Here is a 13,421-nt window from a genome sequence, read left to right as displayed (position 1 = left end):
CTACACTATGCTAGTAATTCCTCCAATTCTAGTCTGTTTCTTTTCTTCCAGTCTCCTCCATCCCAAAGATGTGCATTTAGTAATGCATTTAGTTTAGCTGTTGGGGTTCTGGGGGGCTGAAGTTGAGGTGATCCAAAGAGAGTCGGTCTGTGGGCCATCCGTCTGGAGAACCCTCCTGAATTAGCCACTGGATAAGAAATAAGGAAGGACTGGTAAGACAGCAAACAGTAGAGTACCACATGCTGCTGCATCCCCTGGCTTTCTTAGCTGGCTCAGCAGCAGAGACCTTTGAACCGTGGTGTTACGGCAACTCGGAGATCCATCACAGAATGTTGTAAGTGATAAACTGTTTTTCTGTGGTTTTGGGTTTTTGTTTTTGTTAACAAGCTCTCCAAACGCTCCACTGAAAGAAGAGCATTAAATTTGCAAATTCAGATGTTTGCTGTAGGGAGTGTTACATCAACTTTGCTCTTTTCTGCACGTGCTTCGGGGTGTTTTTGTCGCTGCTCAGTTGATACAAAAGCTCCTGTTCCCTCATACTTGCATGTTCTTGTAACTTCTGTTCCCCTTCCTCCCCTCTGGAGGACTGAATAAAAATGTTTGTGCAATATGCTGTAGGGGTCACTGCCATCAAACCTGTTGTGAGCTCAGATTTAGATGCAGAGCAAACTTGCACCTGGTTTCACATATTTAAGAGTAGGTCAGCTTGCAGCAGGCTGGTCCCGCCAACCTGGTAGCAGGATCCTGGGCATTGTAGCTGTAATCCCAAAGAATGGAGTCACTAGGAAATAATACTTCTTTAGTGAGCCCTTGCAAATGGATTTTTATTTTTTTTTCAGAGGTCAGTAATTTATTACTTGTTTTTTCAGAGGTCGGTAATTTGGTCGTCTTTGGGAGGAGTGTTTTGCAGAGGTCAAAATACAAAGATTTTGCCTTGCCACCTTACAGGCTTTTGGTCCAAATCACAAAACCTCTCAAGCTGCTCGAGGAGTGACCAGAGGCTTTTAACATGGACAAATCACTCTGATTTCCCATGCCTTGTTTCGGAATTAGCTTGAAAAAAAATCGGGCTGAAGTCATGCCAAAAATCCCAAACGGCAACAAAGTAAAGAAAAAAACCTCACAGCAAACATCCAGCCTGGAGAAGGTTGCCAGAGCTGGAAGCTGTGCCAAGTTTCTAATCAGGCAGCACCAGGGTCTCGGTAGGTAATGTTGCCACCCGGCAGCGACCCGTGTGAGAGGCGAGGAAGCAGGATCCGTGTGACGTGCAGCGCCGTGCATGGACCAGACCCAAGATTACCAGGACTAGCGAACGTGATTTCTGAGCATCAGATAAGGCACTGACTGCAGATAAGACTCATGGTAACTGACTGCACGCTGCAGTACTGAATACATCTATAGATACAGACCAAGGTATGTGGACGGGTGTAAATTTCCCCTTCCTGACACGAGCACGCTATGTTTTGTAGTAGAGCCAAGGCACCGGCTTATTTCTAGAGTTTCTTTTATGAAATCTTGGGAGGAAGGGGGTGGTTAATGTAATTCTCTCGACATTAATTCTGTCTCATCAATACTTCATGGATTTAATAGATTTTAGAGCTAAAATAATTTGGGAGATTGTTTTATCCGCCAAGCATAGCAGAGGCTGCTGAAGCTAAATGGAGGACAGAAGGCATCAGGGTGTGTTACAGGGTACTGCAGCACCCAAATGTAACTATTGTGGGGTTTGTTTCTGTCTGCCTTTTGTGAAACTTTACATTGGGCACTAAATACTTTGCATATAGGCAAGCTACCTCCTTGGTAAGAGCTTGTTAAAGGTCTCTAGACACAAGTGTGTTTCCACCTCACAGCATAAGCACACTGCTTTAGTTCTTCACCTCCCCTTCCATCTCCCTCCTGCTTAAATGCTCCTCTGGCATGGGCATAATGAAACTGCATAGAAAGGAGCACGAAGGAGAGGAGAGATCTCCCTGCAGATTAACAAAGCCAAGTATTTCTGGACATTGAGTTATTTATATCAATCAGTTTGCTAAGCTCAAAGATAAAAGCAAGCCTGGGAAGCAATCCAGAAAAAAATAAAATAAAAATAAAGAAGACAGTGTGAAGACGCAGCATTGGTGAGTGTTTTCGGGCGGCCTGCAGTGCTGTATGGCAATAGCCATTTCAAAATAAAAGTGAGATGGGCGGATCTGGAGGGCCGCTGCTCAGAGGTGGGGGAGATCCCTGCTGGATGTGTCAGGCTGGGTAAGCTCGGCGCTGCTGGAGCGCCCTGCGTCATCCTGCAGCATCCCTGCTGCCAGCAGCGAGCAGTGCTCCTCGGCTCCAAGGGGTCCCTCGCAGCCACCACCAGTGTGGGGAAGGCAGCTCTTCCCAAGGCACGTTATCAAGGGCACGTTATCAGGGAAATAAAGCACGGACGGTGCCGTTTAGAGAATAGCCATTTTTAGACAATATCCACCAGCGTAAGGCTGTGATTATGCTGTATCATCCTGAGAGCCTCGGAGCTAACAGAGGTTTGTACAGCCTTTAATAAATAGTGTTTTGTCCATACCTACACTGTGCCCACGGATAGGAATATATCTAGTGTAGTACATCATAATGCTTCCATTGTTTTTAGGGAAAATTGTAAAAGATTCAACTGTGTAAATGCCATTCCCGCCCAGCCCACTTAGTACTACGAGACAGGGAGAAGTCTGCTTTGAAATTCTCCCTCCAGCAAAAGCTTGAAAAGCCTTGAAGATTGCGTGCATCCTTGATCATGTCATGCAGCAGCAGCCCTGAGAAATACAGAATCTCGTAGCTCAGGCTGCTAGCGTTTTGAATGCCCTTCTGGGTGTGGAGAATCCTGCCTTTCTGCTGTAACGAGGTGGTATCTCATCCTGCAACAACTTCTCAGACCATATTGACTTCCTGGCACAGGTTTTGCATTTTTTAATCAAACTATTTCTTCTTGTATTTTACCTTGTGCAAAAATCGTGACAACCCAAAGCAAGTAGCTTTACAGATAAAATGATAAAAATATAAGTGGCATGAGAGTTTTTGCATTCTTTCTGTAATTACTAGATAAAAAGCATGCATGTATCTTAGATGTGATTTGAAACATCAGCCTGCTTTGGTCCTTTTTTTTTTTTCCAATTTGTACAGTTAAATGCTAGTTAGAAGGAAGATGGTATGGAAAGAAACACTGCACACTTTGTAAACATGAGTTCAGGTCATTTCTTGTCCTCTTTCGTTGCTCATCAAGTTAGAAGTTTTGTCATTTTTTCAGTGGGATCTTGCACCAGATTCTAGCACAACTTGCTTTAAAGCTAGTGGTTACATCAGTGCACCAGCACCCATTGCTGCTAGGTGCTCATTCTGGTGAGCTGTAATTGCAGCAAATCATCAGTTTTGGAAAGTCCTCATTTAGCTGTTATGTCTGTTGGCTGTGTATGACAATTAGGAGTTGTCCATTCTTTCCCCACAGCTTGTTCCATGTTATTAGGGCACTAGTCTCTCTCTACATGCCATTTACTGTCAAAACACAATCCTTTTATCCCCCATTTCGTCTGGTTTACATCACTTGATGGGTTTGGACAATTGTGTATCTTTATTCTTCTAAGATGGAGGCTGATAGAAGATTCAGTACATGAAGTTCTGCTCTACCTATAGAGCAGGATATCTGCAAATACATCTGTAGCCATATAGAAAATATAGAAGCTGACAGCTGAGAGATCCTGTAGACTTCTCATTGTTTTCTACCATGGTGCTCATCTGTCAAAACACAGAGAAACAAATCTGTATATGAATGAAGTGGCTTTTTTTACGTTGTCTAGGAAGACCAAGCAACATCCACAGTCCTATTTTTAAGATATCCTTTCTGCCCGTGTTGGTATGTGCTAAGTATCTTCGCAGGAGCCCGAGATCGTTGCATTTGCTTTTTAATAAGTTTTGCTCTTGAGTTTTGCCCTCTAAGTGACTGTAATTACACAGGGAGGCTTAGCTCGGGTCTAACCACCAGTTTTCCTGTATGTCATTAGATGTTGTTAGGGGATCAGCCTGCCCGGTTGTAAATGACAGCATACATCTTCCTCTAATCCTTTTCTGGATGAGGCTGGCTATAAGGCAGGCGCTTTGGAAGAGAGGGAGCACTATTCTAAGCTGACGAGGCAGAAGGAAGGCTTGTGTTGAATCAGGGGCTGCTTGCAACAACATTTTGATCGTGGTTCACGTTGAAGCACCTCGAAGATGCAAGCCCCATCGCTGTAGCCTAACAGAATTCCTGCATGTTAGCACTGAAGTATTCATCATTTCTGGGCTATTAGCGTGGCATGTGCCCTCCACATGTCTGTCATCCTCTGCAAGCGGTGGAGATGTTATCCAGAAACAGTTGTGTGCAGAAACTTGCCAGGTCACGCATGGGAAACGTGCTACTGACTTCTCAACGGGAGCGAGTCCTGCACAGCGCTGTGGCTTGCGGCTTCGTCCCACCACCTTCACGTGGCTGATGCTCAGAGGTGCACCCTGCCTGTGATCACAGCAGCCTCCAGGAGGGCTGTATGTTGTGTAATACGCAGAAAACATCCCACCTGAAAGACATCTCAGCAGCCCAGCGCTGGGCAGGGCTCTGAGACCAGAGGTCTGGGTTTGAAGGCAGGGATCAAAGCCCTCGGCTGTGCACGGGTGGGAGTGCTTGGGAAGAGCTCGCACAAAGATGGGGTTTGTTACTTTGCCTTTCCCATCTGGTTTAGGTCCCTGGACTTGTAACTGCTTTTACCCAAGTAAGATTTGGGTGAATTTACATGGGAATTCAGTTTTAAATTTTGGGAGGAAACGTGGACTGTTAATCTCCTGTTACCAGACCGCTTTTACAGCACCTTTCAGATTCCAGAAGTCAAAAAAAGAGTGTGCTTTCCCTCTGAGGCGTATATTTGAGGCATCTTTGAAAGTCACATGTACCACAGGAGACTTAGCAAAAGCACAGTGGTTTCTTTTGCTGTATTAAATATTTCCCTAGCTGTACTTCTGATTAAAGAAATAAATTCCTAAGCCATGACTTTTAACCACCTCTTCTCTAGGAAAACTCTTCATAACCACAGTGAGAGAACAGCCCCAGCTCAGGCCACTGTCCTGCTTCAGCAGGAGCTGTAAGAGGGCTGCCATGTAGAGAATTTTTATCTCAAATTATCACTGCTGTTCACTTCCACTGTAAAAAGCAATTCTCATGGTATTTTTTTTCCTAGAATATTCCTCTTCTTGTAGAGGATACCCATGAATATATTCAATGTCTTGCTCTCTTCTTTATTCTTTTGTATCTCTTATGTCTGGGAAAAATTCCAGGAGCTTTATGGTGTAGCTTTAGGCGCTTCTGGGTTGGAAATGCTTCTACGTGTCACGCAGACAAGAACTGTCCTTGTTTAAAAAAAAAAAAAAAAAAAAAAAAAAACACAGAAAACTCTTCAGTTCCATGATGGAGGAGGAGGAAGGTGCCCTAGGCACAGCTGGCTATTAGTTGTATAGTTTCTTCAGGTTGATAACCAGCTCTGATAGAAATCTGTTCGTTGATGGACAGTTCCCTAATGATACTGGACAGGGAGAGCAGCAAATTTAATACGCTCCACAAGTCGGGGTTGGGTGAAACACCAGAAAACTCTTGGAAGTCTGAGATAAATCCCCTTGGAGCTTGCTTTGTCTGCTTGCGACTTTCCCTTTCTGGTATTTAACCAAGTTTGAATCCAGGTCATCTCTCCTAGGCTAATCTATGTCAGTGGAGTGGTGGAGTGTGAAGGGAGCTTTTCCTTTCTTTCTCTCTCTCACTCACCTGGAACACATAAGCAAAAGAGCAGGCGGTACTGAAGCTGAAACTGTGGCAGTCCACACATGTCGAAGTAGCTGCTGGGAACCGCAGCAACAGAAATCTGGTCTTGGTCAGTTTGGCAAAGCATAAACTAGCCAGTGACTCATCAAATGTACTTCTGCAGTCATTCGGCAGGTAATGCTGTACATTTGCTAATGTTAATAAGCTTGACTGTAGCTTAAAAAGGTCCAGCAACCTCCAATTAAACTTTCTGTAATTTTCAGAAGTAATTGAAGTAATTCCTTCTCATGTTGCGTGCTGTTTCTCTGCAAGGATCCGGAAACATCCACGTAATCACAATCCATTTGTTACGTTTAATAGATGTTGCTCATCTTATACTTAAAAAAAGTTTGAAAAAATAGAATTCTTTAATGGAGCCCAGTTAAATCTTTTGCAAAGGCTTTTAAAGTGTCAGATAGGGCTTGCAAATAGCAGAGACTGGCGCTGCGGATTATTTAAATCTGTATGACATCACCAGTGGATAATTTTAAAAAAAAAACACACTTATTATGTAAATGTATTCAGTAACCAGTAAGGTTATGTATGTGAGAAATCATACTTTTGTGCGCTTTAAGTCAGCTCACCTGCGTTGTGTTTGTTCTCGGCAGAGCACAGCATCTGATTGTGACTTGGAACATCTCCAGGGAGCTCATCTCCAAATTGCTGCTGTGATTTACGGGAACTGAATCATGAAGCTTCTTGAACCTTTCAGAGCTTCCTGCTTCTTTGTTGGTCTTTTTAGATCTAACATAGTTTTAAATACTTCTCAGCGATTAGATTAGGTGCAGGCAATTTCCTTTTCAAATTGCCTGAGCAGGCCCTTTGGTAAACAGTAATAACCTTGTTGTGGCTCAATAGGGTTTGGCAGGCTAATTAAAATGGACTTCGGGGCTGCAAATAGGTATGCAGGAAAACTCTACAGGTCTGCTCAGAGGCTTGATTGGGTTTCCATGGACGTTGGTTCAGTTGTGACCATGCGTGTCTTCTGTTTATGGTTTCCACTGTAATCTGTACATTGTTTGCTTCAGAAAATCATAGTTTATAAGCAGGTTGATTGATAAAACACTTCTATTTCCTACCCCATAACTGCTTCAACCACCCAATCCATTAGATGGATGCATCTTGATTAATGCCATCTCTTCTGTAGGAGTTTATGCTAAAACTGCTTTAATCCCTGAATGTTCAGGATTTTTTAAGGCAGAGGAAATAGAGAGGAGTTAAAGATTTCACACAAGTCAAGAATTGCCGTACGAGGATCTTTCCAAATAAGTCCGAGATTTGTACAAAACTGATGACTGCGTTTTCATGCAGGGCCTGTATTGATTTTGTGCTGCATGACACATCCTGCTAGGTCTTTGTGCACAATAAACCACACTGACCTCCCGACCCTTCCCCTGACAACCTCATCGTTTTCCAGCTGAATGTGCCTGGTCACCCTGCAGCTATCGCCATAAACACATATGTAACTTTCAAAATCATTTCTTGAGCTTTTTTCATTTCAGAGAGCGCAGAGAAAGCAGTGTCCCTGTCCACACACGGGCATACCCACACATTTCCAACCAGTAGTCAGATTGCTAAAAAAAAAAAAAAGCCCATGGGTAATTAGCACTGTGAGTATAGTTAATCGATTTCAAATTAAATGCCACCGGCACTGGCAAAAGGTCACACTAGGTTTTGTTATGGGTTTGAGAAACCCCCTGGTTTAGTGTGCACTGTCTCTGGGAACGGTTATTGTCTTTGTGTGCTGCCTGTGATAATAAAGGAGCAAGGACTGCAGTTTTTGCAAATGATGCTGTACATTTTATTATTATTTTAATATACATCATGGTTTTCTATGTTGATTTTAAGAAAAAAACTCTTCAATGTAAGGAGGCAGTTGTATCTTTTTAAGCATGGAAAAAAGAGCTGGGGCGAGGATGGGGTAGGAACCTCATCTCTGGCTTCCTAGTCCACCATTCTCATTATTAGACGGTTTTGCCTCCTAGGCAGACAGATTACTTCATATTTTCATTCATTAATGATTTATCAGACAGCTCCTCCCCTACAGGCTCATCTCCTCTGTTATCCGCGCGGCCCACACGCAACCAGCAGCACGCAGCTGCCAGCTGGCACTTGCACGTGAAGCGTGTGCTTTACTACCTGTACTTAAAGCAAAACAAGTGAGAGAGATGAGGCGACCCCGCATGTAAAGCAGCAGCTCTTGTGCCTTTGTTATGGGAATGCTTGGTGGCCTCTGAAAGCTCTGGGCGTTTTGGTGGGCAGGTGTGCTTGGTGGCAGCTTCCATTTTAGTCCCAGGTAGTATTAGTTCGAGAAGAGGGAGTGCTGGGGAGAAAATGAAAGAGCTTTGTCTGTGAACAGGAAGGTGTGGGTTGGCTTTAATTTCAGGTTTTGCTATCAGGTTCTTGGCACAACAGCTCTTTTGAAATCCTTTTCCAGTTGTCTGTATGAGAGAGTGATTTTTATCACACCACTAAAGATTAACGCTATTCTTGTTCTCCTTTCTGCTCTCAGAAATCAGTTGTGCTCCGAGGCCTGGGAAAGGGAGCCCAAATGAAATCCCATGATGAAAGGGAAGAAGCCCGGAGTTGCTTACCACTCTCCAGTTTGTCCACCCCAAAGAGGTTGTGACTGGGCGCAACAGGGGAACAAGGGTTGTAGAACAGGAGGGAAGAGTATAACTTAGGAGAGGAGTAATAAATCTCATTATTTTAGCAGGTTACAATGGAAATTATGCACTAAAGGTGCAATGAGCACCTCAGCAGGGAGAAACCGACTGCCCCTAGGATACCTAAAATATCTTTTCACCCTCACTATTTTCAAGAACTTCCTCGGTTGTTCAGGCTGAGCTGGAGCTTTACACTGCTGTTGTAAGGGGAGAGCTAGCAGGAGAAGGGGATACAGGCTGCCACACATAATGGATTAGCTGTTCTGTTGTGTGCTGCAAGACTAATCGATTTGAATGCCTCTGGCTTCGGCGGGGAGAGAGGTGGGTGAGAACAGTAGGCGTCTGTGTGCTCTGGGCAGCCAGGTGTCAGCACAAGCACTGTGAGCGCTGAGGGAGATGAGGCTCTTGCTGCTCCTTGCCGGCCTCCCCCGGGGCTGGGTGGGAGGCCCTGGTGGGGCTGTGCTCACACAGGCCGAGGAAAGAGGTCACTGTGTGGTGGCTCAGGATAGCATAGAGGGAAACCAAGACAAAACTACAACTAACTCATTTCAAGGGGTAGTTTGTGAGCAGAGCAGGGAGTTGGGACACAGATCTTACATGTCCCCAGGCCAAGGGCACAGCCCGTCGGTGTCAGCACAACTGGTTCATCCCAGCTGGATGGGGACAGCACTTGCCGTCAGTAAAGCCAAGTGTATGTTTACAGCACCCTGACTGCTTCACAGTAATTCCCTGCACACGGAGCACGTTGCCTCACACAGCATGCATGAAGTGTACAAGAGGTTGGTGCAGCATAAAGTCTGCACTGAATTTCCACCCAGTGCTAACTGCCTGTGGTAAACCACTGCTCGCCAAGCAGCTGTTTGGGTTTTTTTTTCTGTGCATCTCATAGCTCCACCACTCGCATTAGAACACAGGTTCTGAAAAAAGCAGGAATTTGAACCATGCCATTTCCTCACAAAATGCGTGCTGTGTTTTTTGCTACGTTACTGAATTGCTGCATTTGTCTCTAGTTTCCTGGAAGGAAGGAGAGGAGGATGCTGTTAAGTGCAGCAGATCTGTCTGTGACCTGACAGAATCACAAAACTGCTGGGGTTAGACAGGACCTCTGGAGGTGATCCACCCCCTGTTCAAACCAGGGTCCGCTTGAAATTGGTATCTCAGAGCTGTGTCCCTTTGGGTTTTGAGTATCTCCGGCACTGGAGAAATCACAGCCTCTCTGGACAGCCAGTTCCAGTGCTCAACACCCTCGCAATAGAAAAGTTTCTTTTCCTGTATTTAAATGACATTTCCTGTATTTTACTCTGTGCCCATTGCTGCTTTCTCTGTCACTGGCACCACTGAGATGTCTTGCCTTGTCTTCTTTGCTGCCTCTCATCAGGCATTTGCACACCTTGATCAGATCCACCTCACCCTTCTCTCCTCTAGGCTAAATGTTCCCAACTTTATCAGCTTTTCTTCACATGACAAAAGCTCCAATCTCTTACTATCTTTGTGGCTCTTTGCTGACCTCACTCCAGTGCATCCATGTGTGTTGTGCACTGGGAAGCCCCAAACTGGACACAGCACTCCTTAAGAGCCTCAGCAGTGCTGAGTAAAGGGGAAGGATCACCTCCCTTGATGTACTGGCCATGCACTTTCTAACACAATCCAGGGTGCTGTTGGCCATCTTTGCCATAAGGAAACACGGCTGGTTTACGTTCAACTTAGCATCCATTGGGACACCCAGTTTTTTTCCTGCTTTCTAGCTGGTCGGCCCTCAATATGTTCTCCCTAGCATTTGGTTATTTCCCCCCGAGCACAGAACTTTGTATTTCACTTTGTTGAACTTTATGAGGTTGTTGGCCCATTTCTCCAGCCTGTCAAGGTACTCATGAATGGCAGCACAACCATCTCATGTACCAGCTATTCCTCCCAAACTTTCTGAAGATGCACACTCTGGCATTAATGAAGAAATTAAACAGTACTGACACCAGTGTCAACTTCTGGAGCACACCACTAGTGCCCCATTCAGCAGCAGGCCCACGTTTTCCCTAGTCTTACTTTTGCTGCTGATATTCATACAGAAAAGCTTCTTGCTGCTTTTCACATCTCTTGAATTCAGCTCCTTTGGGTTTCCTAACCCTCTCTGACCCCATTTCCAGCTTTTGTGCATTTCCATTTTATGTTTGACTTCAGTCAGGAGCTTCTTGTTCATTCATGTGGGTCTCCTGCTACCACTGTTTAGCTTCCTACATATTGAGATGGAGCATTGTGGAGCATCCAGGAGGTGATCCCTGAAAATGAACCAGCTCTCCTGGACCCCTGTTTTCTCTGGGGCTGTATCCCATGTGATTCTTGTAATCCTATGTAATTCTTGTAATTCCATGCAATGCAATGCACATTCCTGAAGAAGCCAAAATTGGCTTTTTGGAAAAAAGGCAACCGCCATCTCCCGGTCATTGCAGCCATTACTGCTCCTGACCTTCACATCCCGTGGTCCTTGTTTGTAAGCATGGTGTCCAGCACAGCATTCCCCATTGTTGGCTCTTCGATCACCTCTGTTAGGAAGTTACCATCAGTGCTCTTCAGGAACCCCTCCTGGAACATTGATTCCCATTGCTGATTTCAGCCTTTTCCCATGTTAAACATGTCTGTGGCTGCTATTTCTTTGTGCAAGCTACTTGATCATTTTACACGGCCAAACTTTTGAACCCCATCCTGAAATGATGTCATGTGGAGAGCAGCTCGCAAAAGAAGGCTATGTGAGGCTTGTACCAAAGTGCAACCCGTAACCCACCTAACGTGTTGGGTTTTATTTCCACCTCTTTTCTCACGCTTAAATGTAAAATAAGCATTATGCTGTTGGAACCAGGCAAAGGCTAATTTGCCTCATTTGAATGTGAAAAGGAGCCCACATCCTTCCTGTGCCCTGCAAAGAATGCAAAAAGACTTTACAGAGAAAACAGATGTACTAATATGTATCACTTGTGGGGGGCAGGGGGAATCGGGGTGCTGCCACTAAAGCAGTGCTGAGCTTGCAAGGAAACAAAAGAGCCAGCGTACAAAATATTGTGCTGGGAAGCGGACAAAGTTGGGACTGTTCTCTTTCACTTACATTTATGCTCCTGGCATCTGAAAACCACTCTGAAAAATATATACAAAAGAAAACATGTAGCCTCCTTCTTCACGCTCAAGAAAACCTGCACTGAAGACGCTTAGAGTGCTCAGATGCAAACAAAAAACAGAAGCTTTTGATCCTTAGAGAAATCTGAGTTTCAGGGACAATATTGCCTTGCCAGAAAAGTAAGCTACTCAAAACCATAAATGAAGTAAACATAACTTTTGGAAGTGTCCACTAATTTTATTTATATTTTGAATTCCCCTACATCTCTTACACACAAATATGAAAGAGTTAGTGCTGTCAGCTCTCCAAAAATACAGGATGTAGTGGGGATGGTTTTAATGGTTTAGAACAGCATGGAAGATAGACAACAAATGAACTCCGGAATTATTTCTACAGCTGTACAACCCACTTCAGAATACCGTCTTTTCCTGAGCGATCTGTTTATTCCTCTTCAAGTACTTCAGTAACGAGCAGTCAGCACTGGTCGGTCAGCTTGTGAATCTGCTGATGCTCAAAACTCCCCAAATTCGCCAGCCTGCCTGCTGCAGGTTTGGCCCAGAAGCGTAACAGAGTCCCTTGCCAGTGATTAGCTTGTAGACAGGAGGCAGTTGTTTGTGGCCATTCATAATTTATAACATACATGTATTGCAGGTCGCAGTAATAAATGGGATTCTACAGGAGAATGAATGCTTCTTCTTAAAAGGCTACCTCAGACTTCCTAAATTAAAAACTGGTTTTATGAAAGCAAAGATTTGAAACGTGTCAATTAGTCCTTTTCATTATTTTTTTTCAGCAGTAGCATTTGGGGAACAGCCATGGAGGGTGCAATGCTTTATGAAGGCATTGTGCTGTTCTCCCTAAATGCAGCATGCAGTTGTCCTACAACCTGGAATACTAGAGCTCAGGACCATAAAAAGGACCCTTCAGAACTGATGCTTCCTCTTCAACATACTGTTTGCATCTTCAGGAAGTGTTCTTAATTCACGGGAGTTTGAAAACCACAGCATTGATGCAAAAACTAACTTGTAGATATAGGAGCTTCAGTAATGCTGAAAAGAGAAATTTTAAGCCCACTTACACAAGTGTGAATGCAATACAACAGCTTGAGATGTTTGAATGTGGTTTACCTGCAGGCTTGTTTTGTAGGATCAGGCTAAATAAAATCTTGGCCTTGAACTACTATCTGTGTTTTGGAACAAACATCGCAATGCAGCACGCTGCAGAAGGAAGGAAGCAGAATAGAAGCTAGATCACTTTCCTTTCCTGCATTATTTCTTGTAAGTGTAGTCTTCGTACATATGGAATAAACATTTCCTGTTGTAAAAATACTGTCACAGCCTGCAGTAGCCAAATAACCGATAAACCACTGTCACCAAAAACTGGAAGTCAATTAGACTGGCACGTTTAAGGAGAAATGTTCAAAGCATGCAGATGGTCAGCAATCCACTGCTCTGGAAAGACGGTGAGCATGCACAACCTGATAACTGCTGTGGTTGTCAACAAATGCAGCCTTGTTGTATGGAAGGAATTATAAACCTTGACTCGTGCAAATGGCAGTGTAATGATATGGGCACATTTGGTTCCTGCTTTTTGCTTTGTGTCGTCTATGCAGCTAGACAAAATGGTGTAGGTATCTTATCCTCTCTGTTTCATGTGCTTTAATTCTACTGTGCAGATACTTTATTTATCTCTGTCTGGAGTAATACTGCTTTGTAACACTACTCCTCAAGCTGTCTGACAGCACTATTAAATCCTTGCTGTGCTAACCGCCCTGTCATTGTACTGTGATAGCAGCCCCAGAGCTGGGAATCCAATT

General features: G+C 44.3%; 1 protein-coding gene across 7 annotated transcripts in view; it reads left to right on the top strand.

Moving 5' to 3' along the window:
* The window catches only part of FYN (FYN proto-oncogene, Src family tyrosine kinase), a 130,600-nt gene that overhangs the window by 59,890 nt on the left and 57,289 nt on the right, over positions 1–13,421 (top strand). The gene's annotated exons all lie outside the window — the stretch shown is intronic.

The sequence above is a fragment of the Aythya ferina genome (assembly GCF_964211825.1).
Source record: "Aythya ferina genome assembly, chromosome: 3".
Taxonomy (NCBI): Eukaryota; Metazoa; Chordata; class Aves; order Anseriformes; family Anatidae; genus Aythya; species Aythya ferina.
The sequence above is the reverse complement of the archived record's forward strand: the minus strand, read 5'-3'. Positions and strand labels throughout refer to the sequence as shown.